This window comes from Bison bison, unplaced genomic scaffold (genome assembly GCF_000754665.1).
Source record: "Bison bison bison isolate TAMUID 2011002044 unplaced genomic scaffold, Bison_UMD1.0 scf7180017864491, whole genome shotgun sequence".
Lineage (NCBI taxonomy): Eukaryota > Metazoa > Chordata > Mammalia > Artiodactyla > Bovidae > Bison > Bison bison.
In genome coordinates this window covers 1628392-1643138 of record NW_011495050.1, presented here as the reverse complement: position 1 = coordinate 1643138, position 14747 = coordinate 1628392, and the positions used below count along the sequence as shown (strand labels likewise).

The 14747-nt window shown below is 42.0% G+C and overlaps 1 protein-coding gene across 1 annotated transcript in view; it reads left to right on the top strand.

Moving 5' to 3' along the window:
- The window catches only part of ZNF704 (zinc finger protein 704), a 244362-nt gene that overhangs the window by 29923 nt on the left and 199692 nt on the right, over window positions 1-14747 (top strand). The gene's annotated exons all lie outside the window — the stretch shown is intronic.

The window sequence follows — 14747 nt, the reverse complement described above, 5'->3', positions numbered from 1 at the left end:
GTATAAAATAGATAACCAGCAAGGACCTACTGTATAGCACAAGGAACTGTACTCAATATTTTTGTCATAACCTATAAGGGAAAGGATTTGAAAAAGAATATTTTAATATATAAATATATATTTATTAAATATATATAACAATCACTTTGCTGTACACCTGAAACTAACATACTAGTGTAAATAAACTATACTTTTTAAAGTCTTTTGCATTTTCAAGAAACAGATTATTCTGTGTGTGTTTTTGCTAGGTTTATACCTAAGTGTTTACTTTTATTTTGAGTGATTGTAAGTGTAACTGTGTTTTAAATGTCAGTTTCCATGTGTTGGTTATAAGTATTGCAATATATAGAAATGTGACTGTCTCTTGCATTGTTAATCTTGTATCCTGTGACCTTGTTGAGCTACATTTGGAATCCTTCTAGCTCTGGAAAATCTAAAAGGACATTGAATAATTATTCTTTATCTTCAGTGAAGACGGAATGAGCGGAAACCAAGTTAAGTTTTCTGGAGTAGAAGCCAGGTTGTGTGTGTTAGTTGCTCAGTTGTGTCCGACTCTTTGTGACCCAATGGACTATAACCCGCCAGTCTTCTCTGTCCATGGAATTCTCCAGGAAAAAATAGTGGAGTGGGTTGCCATTCCCTTCTCCAGGGGATAGTACCAACCCAGAGGATTGAACCCAGGCCACCTGCATTGTAGGCAGATTCTTTACCATCTGAGCCATGAGGGAAGCCCAAGTTCAACCAAAAGAACTTACTAATCCAAAACGGGACCACTTTAGTAGACTTGCCTAGAAAACGCCCCCTTCTTTGAGAGTTCTGACAGTGCCATAGTTAGCTTTTCCTGGAAGACATACTGCTTGGATTTAGATAATCTACTTAGTTCCCTAGTAAACCCCCAAGATCTCTTCATTCCTTTAAAAATGTACTGGTAACAATATTCTCAAAGTAGAAGAATTAAGACTTAAATAAGTGTGTGTGTGTGCGTATGTGTGTATTAAGTCTCTTTACTTTAAGAGCTGGGTTACTCAGTAAGTCTGGAATGTCTTTTAGTTTGTACCCTCCAAGATAAATATCTATTATATTTTAAAGTTCCTGCTTAGGAAATGACCAGTTGCTGCTAGAAACCACATGTACATTTCCCTCAAGAACACTTGCTAAAAAAACATCAGTGAAGAGTATGTAAGTCATTGTCAATGAATTGAGTCCATCAGTGAGATCAGTATGACCCCGGATATCCTAGAGAGGGATGCAAATCTCTCTCAAACCAAAAGCCTGATTTAGTTATGCATGATTCACAAACAACATTTCCTGGTAACAACCCAAGATAGCATCAACCTGCCCTTCAAAATCTTGAACATTCATTGCATAAACCAAGCAATATAGAAGCCAACAGGAGCTTATTTATTTCATTAATTTAGTATTACTATAAATGAAGTGCAACATAACTTCTGGTGTTGCAGAGGTTGAGGACTTAGCCATTTTACTTGAGCAATTTTTATTAAAATCTTCTAAAATTAAAGCACACACTTCCCTCCCCACTGAGGATGAACACAGCGACTTAAGAACATCAGATACTGGGGTTTTAATGTGGAAACTCTTATGTCACTCAGAGTTATTAACATCTGAATAAATGGCTCCCAGTTGCTATAATTTTGCAGGTTTTTGGTGCTCTTCCTATGTTTGAAGATACTTGGGTGTGCCTCTTCTGCTTCAAAATCTTACTTTGAAACCAAGTCTAAATTCATGGTTCTGAGGATAGTGTCTTATCACTTTACTACAGCAAAGCCCACAGTCTTTAAGACTGATAGTTCCTTTCTCAACACTGAGAGGGCTACCAAATTCTCTATAATATTTGTAGAAGTTTGTGTCTAAGATATGTGGAGTGCTCCTACCTTTAAAAGAGGAATGCAGAAAAATGGAGTATACCAGCTCTTTTCTGTTCTGATGTAAGCTAGACAGTTAGTGTGAGCAAGGGCAACTGTACAAGTCACATCAGCACCACTTTTAATCATCAAGTGCATGGACTTCCTAAGTGTAGCCAAGACTCTTCTTATCAGCAAGGTCAGCTTCCGGTGTGAGGAAATTGAAGTGCAAGTGCAGGAAATGACCTGCAACAGATCTGGCATCGAGAAGGCCCTGCTGATGACTGTGTTTGCATTGAGCTCCGTGGGACCCGAATCACTACAAAAGTGAGGAAGGGCGTGGCATGGGCGCTGTAGGGCTATATATTGCAAAGCAATGTGCGTTCCTCTCTGTGTATTAGGTTTCAGTGGCCTTAAGAGGCTGAAAGTGTATTGAGGAGCGCATAAGTATATCGTAAGCAAATAGAATAGACTAGGTCCTCTAGGTCCATTTGTGAATCTTTATGGTAAGCACCTCAGGGGCTCCAGGCTTTCTTGAAATCAAAGTCAAGAAATATTTCACATTCAGAAATACTTTTTAAACTAAAGGTTTTGATTGTCCCCACATAAAATTTTAATAGCATATTAGACCTAAAATTTAAACTCCAAGATGAAGTATTGGGTTGGCCAAAAAGTTCATTCAAGATTTTCTATGAGACAGAAAAACCAGAACTACCTTTTTTTTTTTTTGCTAACCTAATAAATCAGGAAAACAGATTTTGTTTCCTGCCTTCAAAACATTAAATGCCTTGTCAGATTTATGACTCCCAAAGTGGAATGGTAGAGCCACTGCTCTGCCCGGATTTGAAGGTTGTGGTAGGAAGAATGCAAGTGCTTCTCACTGGCTCCCTCCCCTTCCCTCTCCCCCAAACCAAATCCAGCATCCACTCTTTGATCTTACTTCCTGTTTCTCAAGTCAGTCTCCTTCTCACCATCACTATCCAAGCATCTCTCCATTAGACTGCTGCTTGCAGACCCCTGGCTCATCTCCCTGTGTATTAGGGTTCTGTTGCCCCTGTAAGAGTTTACTGTACCATGAATTTGGTTTACAACACAGGGGTATTCTGTTACTGATTTGGCGGTCAGAGATCCACAGGTTCTCACTGGGCTACAGTCAAGGTGTTGGCAGGGGTTGTTTCTTCTGGAGACTCTAGGGGCGAATCCATTTCCTTGCCTTCTCTGGCTTCTGACGGCCCCCTCTATGTTTCTTGTTTTGTAGTCTCTTCCTCCATTTTCAAAGCATATTATTTCATTGTCTGCTTCCGTTGTTACATACCCCTCTCCTCATATCCCTCTGCCTCCCTCTTATGAGGACTCTTGTGATTACATTTAGGGTTCATCTGGATAATTCAAGATAATCTCTCTATCACAGGATCCTTAACCTAGTCACATCTGCAGAGTTACTTTGCTATTTAGGGTCAGGTTCCTGGGATTAGGACATGGATATCTTTGGGGGCCATTATTCACCCTACTGAATAATGCTGGAGAAGTCTCTTGAGAGCCCCTTGGGCAGCAAGGAGATCAAACCAGTCAATCCTAAAGGAAATCAACACTGAATATTCATTGGAAGGACTGATGCTGAAGCTCCAATACTTTGACCACCTGATGCAAAGAGCTGACTCCTTGGAAAAGACCCTGATGCTAGGAAAAACTGAGGGCAAAGGGAGAAGGGGACAACAGAGGATGAGATGGTTGGATGACATCACTGACTCATGAGTTTGAGCAAACTCAGGGATATAATGATGGACAGAGAAGCCAGGCACGCTGCAGTTCATGGGGTCACAAAGAGTCAGACACGACTTAGCAGCTGAACAACAACAACAGCATTCTGCCCACTGTTTCTTACATCCACTCAGCCTCTTTCAGTTCACCTTGACACTGCAGAGAGACAAATGGCACACCAGATCTATAACCCTTTCTCTTCCCAGTTAAAGCCCCATCTGTGAATTCTGTGATCTCAGGATTAAGACCATAGTTTTTACTCTTCCTTGTATAACCTTAGTTTGCTAAGGCTGTCATACTTTGCTATAAGTACTATGGACTCTGTTGTTTAGGCAACAGAAATTTATATTCTCACACTTCTGAAGGTTCAAAATCCATGATCAAGGTCCTGGCCAGGTGTGGTATCTTCAGAGTTCTTTCTCTCTTTGACTTGAAGATAGCCACCTTCTCTCTGTGGTCATCCCTTGGTCTGTGTGTTATCTCTGTCCTAATCTCTTTTCTTATGAGGACACCAGTCATGCTGGATTAGAGCCCACCTCTAAAACCTCATTTTGTGTTAATTACCTCTTTAAAGGCCCTATCTCCAAATACAGTTACATTTTGAGGTACTAGAAATGAGAGTTTCAACACATGAATTTAGGAGGGTAGGGAGATACAATTCAGCTCATAACACATGATCTAGCCTCCTCTATCTCTTTGACCTCATATCATGCCCTGTACCAGACTTTACTCTGGTCTCTAGCCTCACTGGTTTTCTTTCAAGCTCTTAAACTTGCTGTGGTTTCCTTCCCTAACTACTCTTTACCAAGATAGCTCCATCTCTCATCAGACCTCACTCCAAACATCACTTCCTGCTATGGACTGAGTGTTTGTGTCCCCTGGCCCCAGCTGCAAATTCATATGTGGAAGTCTAAACCCCAGTGTAATGGTGTTGCAGATGGGACCTTTGGGAGGTAATTGGATTTGGTTGAGGTCTTTGGTGGGTAGAGCCCTTCTGATGTCCTCATAGGGAACACAGCTGTGTATGAGCCAGGAAGCCAGCCCTCACCAGGCACCAAACCTGCCAGTGAGTTGAACTTGGACTTAACATCCAGAACTGTGAGGAATAAATGTTATTTAAGCCATCCAGTAGATGGTATTCTTGATATAGTGGCACAAACTGACAAAGATACTTTCTCGGAATTTCCTTCTCAGACCTCTCTGACTTTCCCCCTTTCATGTGCTCAGAGTTTCTCTGTATACTTCTCAAATCGGAGTATTTGTTGCAGTTGTTATATTGTTTATGTTTGTGAGGAAGTATAGAAGTGGATTACTTCCCCAATAGCTTCCTGATAGCTCAGTGGGTAAAGAATCCACCTGTAATGCAAGAGACCCTGGTTCAATTCCTGGGTCTGGAAGATCTGCTGCAGGAGGGATAGGTACCCACTCTAGTATTCTTGAACTTCCCTTGTGGCTCAGCTGGTAAGGAATCCGCCTGCAATGCAGGAGACCTGGGTTCAAACCCTGGGTTGGGAAAATCCCCTGGAGAAGGGAACGGCTACTCATTCCAGTATGCCCGACTGAGAATTTCATGGACTGAATATAGTCCATGGGGCTGCAGAGTTAGACACAGCTGAGTGACTTTCACTTTCACTTTCATAGACATGAAAGTTAACACTTCCACTCAGTCACTCTCTTTGTGGCCCCATAGACTGTAGCCCTCCAGGCGCCTCTGTCCATGGAATTCTCCAGGCAAGAATCCTGGAGTGGGTTGCCATTCCTGACCTAGGGATCAAATCCAGATCTGCTGTGTTACAGGCAGATTCTTCACCATCTGAGCCACCAGGTTGTGTGCCTCACTTATTTATGCCCCTCCTTCCCACTGATCTCAAGCAGCAGTATAGGGACTTTTGTACATTTTTAGTATATATATATATATATTTATCACTTTTAACCCTTATGCCTACAATACCTAGTAAAAATATTTATTAAATGAATGCCTACTTTTCAAGCAAACACTCTTTTCAAAGGTCTACTAAAATACCTTTCTTATTATCACTGGTTAAACAAAAGACATTGGTTTATGTGTGGGTTGGAATAAATATTCAAGCTTTAGAATTTTTATCTCCCTTGAAATCTTTTTATGCAACCTCTTTTATAAAGAGTTCCAGGAAAATGATCTTTAAATAAAAAAATTAAAGAGATGTTTTAGTTGGAAATTAATGTATTAACATATACTTTAAAATTGTGTGTTACACAGAGATGCAGAAGGTGTTTATATAGTGTCTATCACTTGTCTGCTGTTTTCCTGGAAGACTGTACATGCTTCTGGCTGTAAACAACTTATTTGCCTTTTGAAGCTAGAGAATAAATTGTGGCTTATTCATATTTTACCTTCTTTTTATAGAATGTCCTTTAAATAGCTAACATGTGAACAAAAGACTTCAACTTTTAAAAAACTGAATGTGTGCCCGTTGACATTCATAAACACATATGAGTCATCTGGTCTGTGTAGAGTCCTGTGATAAGTGCTATTTGGCTGCCAGCCAAGTTTCATTTCTTATCCTGGGGATGTCAGGGCCACATAGTTGTGTTTATAAGAAGAATTTCAATATACATAACCTGTTAAATAAATTGCAGAATCCCAGCCTCCTAACTATTCTGTCTTTGAAAGCAGTAAATTAGATGCCACCATTCTAGAATATACAAACTAATACAAAATTCCTACTAAATTAGTAAAGTTTATATCAGAACAGAGTTCCTGTTTTCAAAAAATCAAAAATTAAAGTTAACCCAGAGGCTAAATATATTTTTTAAAAATTGATGGAACGTAGTTTCTTGTGCACAATTTGCAATGGTAAACTGCTACCAGTGCATTTTAGCAACAGCCAAAGCAGGGTTGTCTGTTGGCTCATTTCTTGAATTGAAGACAAAAGCAGATGTCAGTGGGTGAGAAGGTTCACCTCTGTTTGGCATGTTTCCTAGGCTGCAGCCTGCCTTCTGTCTCTGGTTTGGAGACTCATGCAGGACCCCATTGATGTGAAGAAGATTGTTACTGTTGTTGAATAAGCTTTGGGATATAGAGCAAAACAAGGGAACGATGTGCTATCACTAAACACTTCCTGCTTCCTGCCCATCTTGGACTGCGGATTCTATTTCCTATGTTTTCTTGAGTGAGGTTAGAGTTCAGGAAGCGGGATGATTTGGACCATGGTCAGAGATGTTGATGACACCCACTGGGCTCACTCCAGGCAAAAGCTTTTAAGAAAGAGATGAGTTTCGTTATTTATCCCTTCCTGGTTTTATTGCTATTTTTATTTTTCTTATGCTCACTCAAGGTCCCCATAAGCCTTATCTACCTCTAGCTGCCCCTGGTGACCCATCTGTTCTGTCTGAGCAGAGCCCCATCCTTTCTCAGCAGAGCCTCCTTTCTGTATGTCTGTGGTCCCTTTGATGCCTGTGTTGGATTGCTACAGCACTTTGTCTTTCCTTTACCAGCAAACTGGATATGAACTACTCTCACAAACTAATTCTCAGTAAGTACTGCCAGAAAGAAAGGGTTATAGTTCATTGCCTATTCACCATACATCAGTTACTTCACTGATATTGCCCTTTGATCCCTCCTACCAACCTGTCATCCTATTTTATAGATGAGGACAAGACCTTGAAATGCAGAGAGGTTAATAAATTTCCCCCGATCAACCACCTAGCAAGTGGCAGGGCTTGAATTTATTCCAGTCATTTATTATTTCACAGCAAACATAGACTCCTTTTCTTGGGATATTTACAGTTTAACCAAGGATTCTGGGTTAACAATGCAAATATGATTTAACCCTATTGATAAAATTTCTGGCATCATTCTTAGCTATTGGAGTGTAATCTCAACAAGGGATCTTTATGGCACTATCCCTGGTGGCTCAGATGGTAAAGAACTTTCCTGCCAATGCAGGAGACATGGGTTCAATCCCTGGGTGGGAAAGGTGCCCTGGAGAAGGAAATGGCAACCCACTCCAGTATTCTTGCCTGGAGAATCCCATGAAGAAGCCTGGTGGGCTATATAGTCCATGGGATCGCAAAGAGTTAGACCTAACTGAATGACTAACACTTACTTTCACTTTCAAGTTGAATCATGTAGATAGTTGCCTACTTAAATGATTTTTTTTAAGTTTAATGGTTATAACTAAAAACACTAGTTTATTAGCATTAATTTGTATATGGTATGTTAAAGTTATGAAACCTTCTTTCTTATTTGATTCTCCCAATAACATTCTGAGGCGTTAAGGATAGAAATGGGTAGATTAGGCCTGAAGTTATTGTCATAGTCCAAAGAAATTGATGGTGGTAATAGAAATAAAATACATAGATTAAAAATATGTGTTGAGGGTAGCAGATAGAGGAGGCTGCAAGGAAAAAATTAAAAAGTCCAAGGTTGGACAAATTGGGAGAATAGCACTGAAACATATACTTTACCATATGTAGAATGGATAGCCAATGGGACTTTGCTGTATGACACAGGGAGCTCAAAGCCAGTGCTCAGTGACGACCTAGAAGGGTGAGATGGGGTGGGAGGTGGGATGGAGGTTCAGGAGGGAGGGGACATGTGTATACCTATGGTTGGTTCATGTGGATGTATGGCAGAAACCAGCACAATATTGTAAAGCAATTATCCTCTAATTGAAAAATTAAGAAAATAAAGTCCGGAAACAAGTGGTGGCATGGCGAATATTGTATATTGGCTCATTTAATACCTCTGCGTCCCCGTCCTATATTATATTTCTGTGCTTCTGTGGCTGGAACTTCCCAGAATACCTTGCAGCTAGAATTCTGTGTGACTCAGGTTCTGTCAAAGCAGTGTACCAACGTGAGGCATGTGACAAGGCACAAGTAAGGCAGTTAGGGGTTGCTGTGTGCAAAATTGATCTTCTGGCAAAACGCAGTGTCACGGTTTCCTGGAGTTGCTGGGGCATCTAGCTCTCTGTACCTGTTGTCGTGGGATCTGAGCGGTGGGAGGCAGTGCTGTGCTGCCTGTGCTAGTGCAGGCTCATGGTTCGTTTGGACCTTCCTTCCGGCTCTGTGTGGTTGTCTTGTTCAGCAGCCCAGCCTGATCCCCCAGGCTTCTTAGAGAATCTGTTGTCTTGCTCTGCAAATAAGAATTGCAGCTGGTCCTGCTTCCCTGGTGGCTCAGAGGGTAAAGCATCTGCCTACAATGCTGGAGACCCAGGTTCGATCCCTGGGTCAGGAAGATCCCCTGGAGAAGGAAATGGCAACCCACTCCAGTACTCTTGCCTAGAAAATCCCATGGACTGAGAAGCCTGGTAGGTCCCAGTCCACGGGGTCACAGAGAGTCGGACACAACTGAGTGAGTTCACTTCACTTCCCTGCTATCATAAAGCCAAAAGAAGATAAAGAGAGAAGAGGCTGGTTAGCTTCAAGGAGGCTAATTATGTTTAGTACTAACAGAATGGAAATTAAATTAAGAATGGAAATTTTAAAGTATATATTTATTAAATTTAGTTTTATGTATATATAAATATATATATATATATATAGTTCACTGTGACTCTAGCAAAAGCGTGGGTTTTTGTTGTTGTTGTTGTTTATTTGTTTGAGAGTAAGTAGAAATCAGTAAGTAGAAATTAGGAGTAAGCAGTAAGTGGGGAATGAAGGCAGCTCATGCACGTGTCTCTATTGATAACTTGACTGTGACAGGGAATATAGTAGAGGTGCTGTAGTTGAGCAGGATCAGAGGTCAAAAAGTTTTGTTTCGTTTTTTTAAGGATAAGGGATAGTGGAGCATGTTTGATTGCTGATGGGAAGTATGAAGAAGAGAGGAGAGAGATGAGGGGAAATATCTGTGAGACCTCAGTCAATTACATAATTTCTCTGTGCCTTAGGGCTTCCCTGGTGGCTTTGTTGGTAAAAAATCTGCCTGCAGTGCAGGAGACCTGGGTTCGATCCTTGGGTTGGGAAGATGACCTGGAGAAGAAAATGGTAACCCACTCCAGGATTCTTGCCTGGAGCATTCTATGGACAGAGGAGCCTGGTGGGCTACAGTTCATGGAGTATCAAAGTCAGACACTACTGAGTGACTTTTACTCACTCACTCTGTGCCTTAGTTTCCTTAACAAATTTAAATAATAAGATCCTCCTCTTAGAGGTTTTTCTGGGGGGTTGGAATGCAATAATGTACATGAAGAAATTTTAATGCAATGTCTAGTACTTAATAGGGGCTTAATACCATACTCAGTCACTCAGTTGTGTCCCACTCTCTGTGACCCCATGGACTTTAGCCCACCAGGCTTGTCTGTCCATGGAACTTTCCAGGCAAGAATACTAAAGTGAGTTGCCATTTCCTACTCTAGGGAAAGGTTTCATAAGCATAGCCATTAGTATTACGGCTCAGTTCAGTTCAGTTCAGTCACTCAGTCATGTCTGACTCTTTGCGACCCCATGAATCGCAGCACACCGAGCCTCCCTGTCCATCACCAACTCCCGGAGTTCACTCAAACTCACGTCCATCAAGTCGGTGATGCTATCCAGCCATCTCATCCTCTGTCGTCCCCTTTTCCTCCTGCCCCCAATCCCTCCCAGCATCAGAGTCTTTTCCAATGAGTCAACTCTTCGCATGAGGTGGCCAAAGTACTGGAGTTTCAGCTTTAGCATTATTCCTTCCAAAGAAATCCCAGGACCGATCTTCTTTAGAATGGACTGATTACTGCTACTACTACTATTTTTATTGTTACTGTCTTCTGTATACCTTAGAGTATTGTGAATATGGAATCATTTTGTCTCCTGAATTTACAAGTCTTCCTTTCAGCTCTTACAAGCTGGCCCCATTGCCATCTTATCATCACTGATTACATTGATTAAGTAAACATTTACCAAGCACCTGTATGTGCCAAGTATGCATACATTAGGTGTCTGGGACACAAAACTGAGCAGAACTTGTTCTCCGCCTCTAACTAGCATCTGGAACACTAGAGGAGAGGACTGGGGGAGCATGACTACTTTATACTAAGTTTTATATTATATCAATCAGAGTGCTAGCAGGAGCAGAACCACTAGGAGATGTGTGTGTGTGTGTGTGTGTTGTATTTATTCATTCCTACATACATGCATGGATACAGATATGCGCACAGACATTTGCATATTTATTATAGCTGGCTAAACAAGCCTAAAGTCCACAGGCAGCAAATCAGGAAGGAAGAATCGTGACCAGACTGAAACCCCACAAGCACACTTTTCTGTCTTAAGATCCTCCTACACTCATTATCCTGGGTCAGCCCAGTTCTGTTGAGCCATTTACCTTCTTGTGAAGGACTGTGCTAGAGGTATTTCTCTCTCACATTCCCATCCACTCTCCCAAATACCTGTTGGACCTTTATTCTAAAGAATTAAATTTATGATAAGCAGATATACAGATTTATTCTAATATGTACTGTTTACTTTCTTGAATACACTCTAGCTGCATTTATTAGCAGATTTTATTTAGTCATCTGTGCAGCTAGTAGAAGTAATTGGCTGTCTGTGAGTTTAGAGCACAACTCAAGCTAAAATGTGAATTCATTAGCTTTCAACTTCAGTTTTTAATTTCACCTGCTGTTTACTGCTCAAAGGAAGGACAAACTGTATTTCAATAAAATGTTTATTTCAGGAGGAACCCTTAGCAACCAGCATTCTTTTTTACTTAAAAATGGCTTCTTAATCTGCCTTGAAAAATTGAAGAAGTTGTGTTAGCCTGTGACAACCACTGATGAATTGGAGAAGCTGAATTTATAGTTCTTATTGCCAAAGGAATTCAAGGCATTGGGTTAGTTAGTCCAACTCTTTTTGTTGCAAGACATTGAAACAAAAAGAAACAAAAAAATAAAATAAAATAAGGTTTTGCAAAAAAGAAAGTTAGGGTGAGGTGGGTGGTGTGGGGATGCTGGTGATGAGAAGGGAGACGCAGGTGAACAGGCGCAGAGACGACCTGCAACCAGTGTGCTTAGCTGTGGATGCTGACGGGTTGGGGAGGGGCGCTGGGGGCCCTCAGATGCCTCGTCTGTCTGAGGGCCCCCCGTCCCACATTTCTATTTCTCTCCAAAGTTGGCCGCGCCCCATTCCTCCTCCCTCTATCCTGGTGTCCTCTACTTTTTCACATGCCCTTAACAGCCTGCTCACACTGTCACGCCAAGCCACCAGGGCTAATGGACATCAGTTTGTGGTCCCTCAGACTAGGCTACTGAAAGAAAGGATTTTCTTGGTCCTCTTTGTGCCCAGAGAAATTGTGCATTGTCCTTTTTGAAAACTGATTTACCCTTTGTGAGAGTGATAGTCTCTCAGTCCTGTCTGACTCTGCTGTAGCCCGCCAGGCTCCTCTGGATTCTCCGTAGGATTCTCCAGGCAAGACTACTGGAGTGGGTTGCCATTCCCCTCTCCAGGGGATCTTCCCGACCCAGGGTTCAAACCCTGGTCTTCTACATTGCAGGCAGATTCTTTACTGTCTGAGCCACTAGGGTTAATTTATATGTATCAGAACTACATTGTCCAAAATAACAAAAAGTTCTTTTCTAACCACTTTGAGGAAATGTGTGGTTTGGTCAGAAAAATCACATTTTAGACTGTGGTTTGACTCCCAGGTCAATGGCAAAAAACCATGTAAGCCCTGAAGAAAATGAACTCTAACGCACTCCTTGAATTGCCAAGAATCTCTTCTTGTTTGCTCTGTGTGTTTGTGCCTAGGATTCAGGCCAGGTGGAGAAAGGGCTGCTCAGAGACACTCAATAGCAGTGAAGAGAGGAATTCTGGGAGATGGGGGGTGGGCTCCAGTAGGGACTTGGAAAAGGCTCTGTGAACTATTAGTTTCCGGAGTAGCCTCTCTGTATGAGGGGCTGAGGAAGGTTCCAGTGAATGAAGACTGAGATTCCCCTGGAGCAAAGTTGCAGTGAGGAGAGGTCAGAGACCGTGAAGCTTGTGTTTGGGGACCCAGCTCCTCCCAGCAGGGGCTGCAGGCAGTCTCAGTTCTGGGCTCTACATAGCAGTCACAGCAGCTGGAGTGGACAAGTCTTCTATAGGTCAGCAGCCCCTCAGCAACACAGCTGCCTGTTCTCCTTCAGAAAGAAACTTCTAAGAAAATACTTCCGGAGGGGCCCAAATCCCATTGGCAAAAATAGTCTCTGTGAACCAAATGTGGAAGAAATTAAAGATGACAGTGATTATCAGCATTGTTGTTCTTGACTGTGGATGTTCGAATTCACAGAGAGAGTACGTGGGCTGGTTGTGCTGTGAGCCTCAGACCGGAGCGGGAAGCATTTCTGGGCGTCCCTGGGGACCAGGCTGCTCCGGGTCCTGCCCCTTATAGGAATCTCCGCTGCCAAGGAGTTTGAAAAGTAGAGAACTTTAACTGTGACTTGGTTCTGGGATTCTGCCTTATCTCTCAACAGGTTTGCCCTGATATAGCTGGGTGATATGTATAGAAAGAAGGTTCAGAGTCCCTTAATTTAAAAGCAAAACCAATCCTATTTTCTCGGTGGTGGTTGAGTCGCTCAGTCGTGTCTGACTCTTTGCAACCCCATGAACTGTAGCCCGCCAGGCTCTCCTGTCCATGCAATTTTCCAGGCAAGAATCCTGGAGTGGGTTGCCATTCCTACTCCAAGGGATCTTTCCAACCCAGGGATCAAACCTGGATCTCCTGCACCACAGGCAGATTCTTTACCAACTGAGCTTTGTAGATTGTATTATAAAATAAGGACTGTATGCCTGGAGAGAAAATCCTCCATGAAATGAAACTGAACACTTGGTAAAGAAAGGATTAATATGGTAGTCCTCCTGTAATTATTTTCCACCTATTCTCCAAATTATAGCACAATTCACTGTTTCTTTCTTGGTAGCTTAGGAAATTTCTCTTGACTATGACTCTACTCTTTGCAGCTCCAGGAAGTTGGCATCAAGCCTCCTTAGACTTTTGTTAGTAGTTGCTACCATATAGCACATATAATCACCTGAAAATTCATTCATTTATTTATTCCCCAAATGCTTATTCAGGGCCCGCTCTTTCAGATACTCTTCTCTGTACTGGAAGTATCAATACATAAAAACAAAGCCACCCTCACACAGAGCAAGATTCTGGCAGTGCAGCCTGGACAAAAGATGTAGGAAATAGTAGATTATATCTTTTGTTATAAGTGCTGTAGAACAACGGTAGAATAGACTGTGGGACAGGAGGAGTAGGTAAGGAGCACTGAAATTTAAATAGGAGGGGTCAGAGTTGGCTGCACTGAGAAAGAGACTTTTGAATGGAGACTGAAAGGGTGAGGAAGCCAGTAGTGGAAGGTATGAAGGAAGAACATTCCTGGAAGATGGGGCAGCCAGTGAGAATACCTGAGGCAGGGGTGTGCCTGGCCTGATCTAGGCCCACGAGGGTGGGAGGGAGAGGTAAGGGTGGAGGAAAGAAGTAGGAGAGGGAGAAAATAAGGATATGGGAGGAGGGGCAGGGAAAACCAAACTGGGTCTGGGAGGCCATTGCAAGGACTTTGGATTTTATTCTGGATGAAATGGGGTCACTGAGAGGTTCTCAGCTGAAGAAGGGTATGATCTGACTCTGGTTTGTGTGGGATAAGGTGGCTACTACTATTGAGAAGGAACTGGGGTGTGGGAAAGGCAGGGCAAGAATGGAGATGGGGATCCAGGGAAGAGACTATTGTAGAAATCCAGGCAAGAGATGAGAGTGGCTTGACCAAGATGGTAACCATGGAGGTGGTAAGAAGTGACTGGATTCTGGGTATATTCTGAAGGCAAAGGCCACAGGCTTTTCACTTGGAGTGGGTGTGATTGGCTGAATTAAACTTTGACTTATATAAAATAAATGGAATATCTAATTACTGTGTGAAGTTCACAATTCTCTAAAGTTAAATCCAGTGAGGTCAACCCATGTTGGTATTTCCTCTCTCTCCTTACATTTGTTTGGAAAAATATACGAGTGACTTTAGCCAAGCCTGACCTTAATATTGGACTTCATAGAGATGGTTATTTCTATTCGGAATTTTTCAGAAAGCGTTTTTTAAATACTTACATACTTTGCTCTCACTTGCATGATGTTACTATTAATAGAAGGTTTGAAACTTCAGCCAAATTGTCTTCCACCAAAAGTTTTTGCAATAAGTT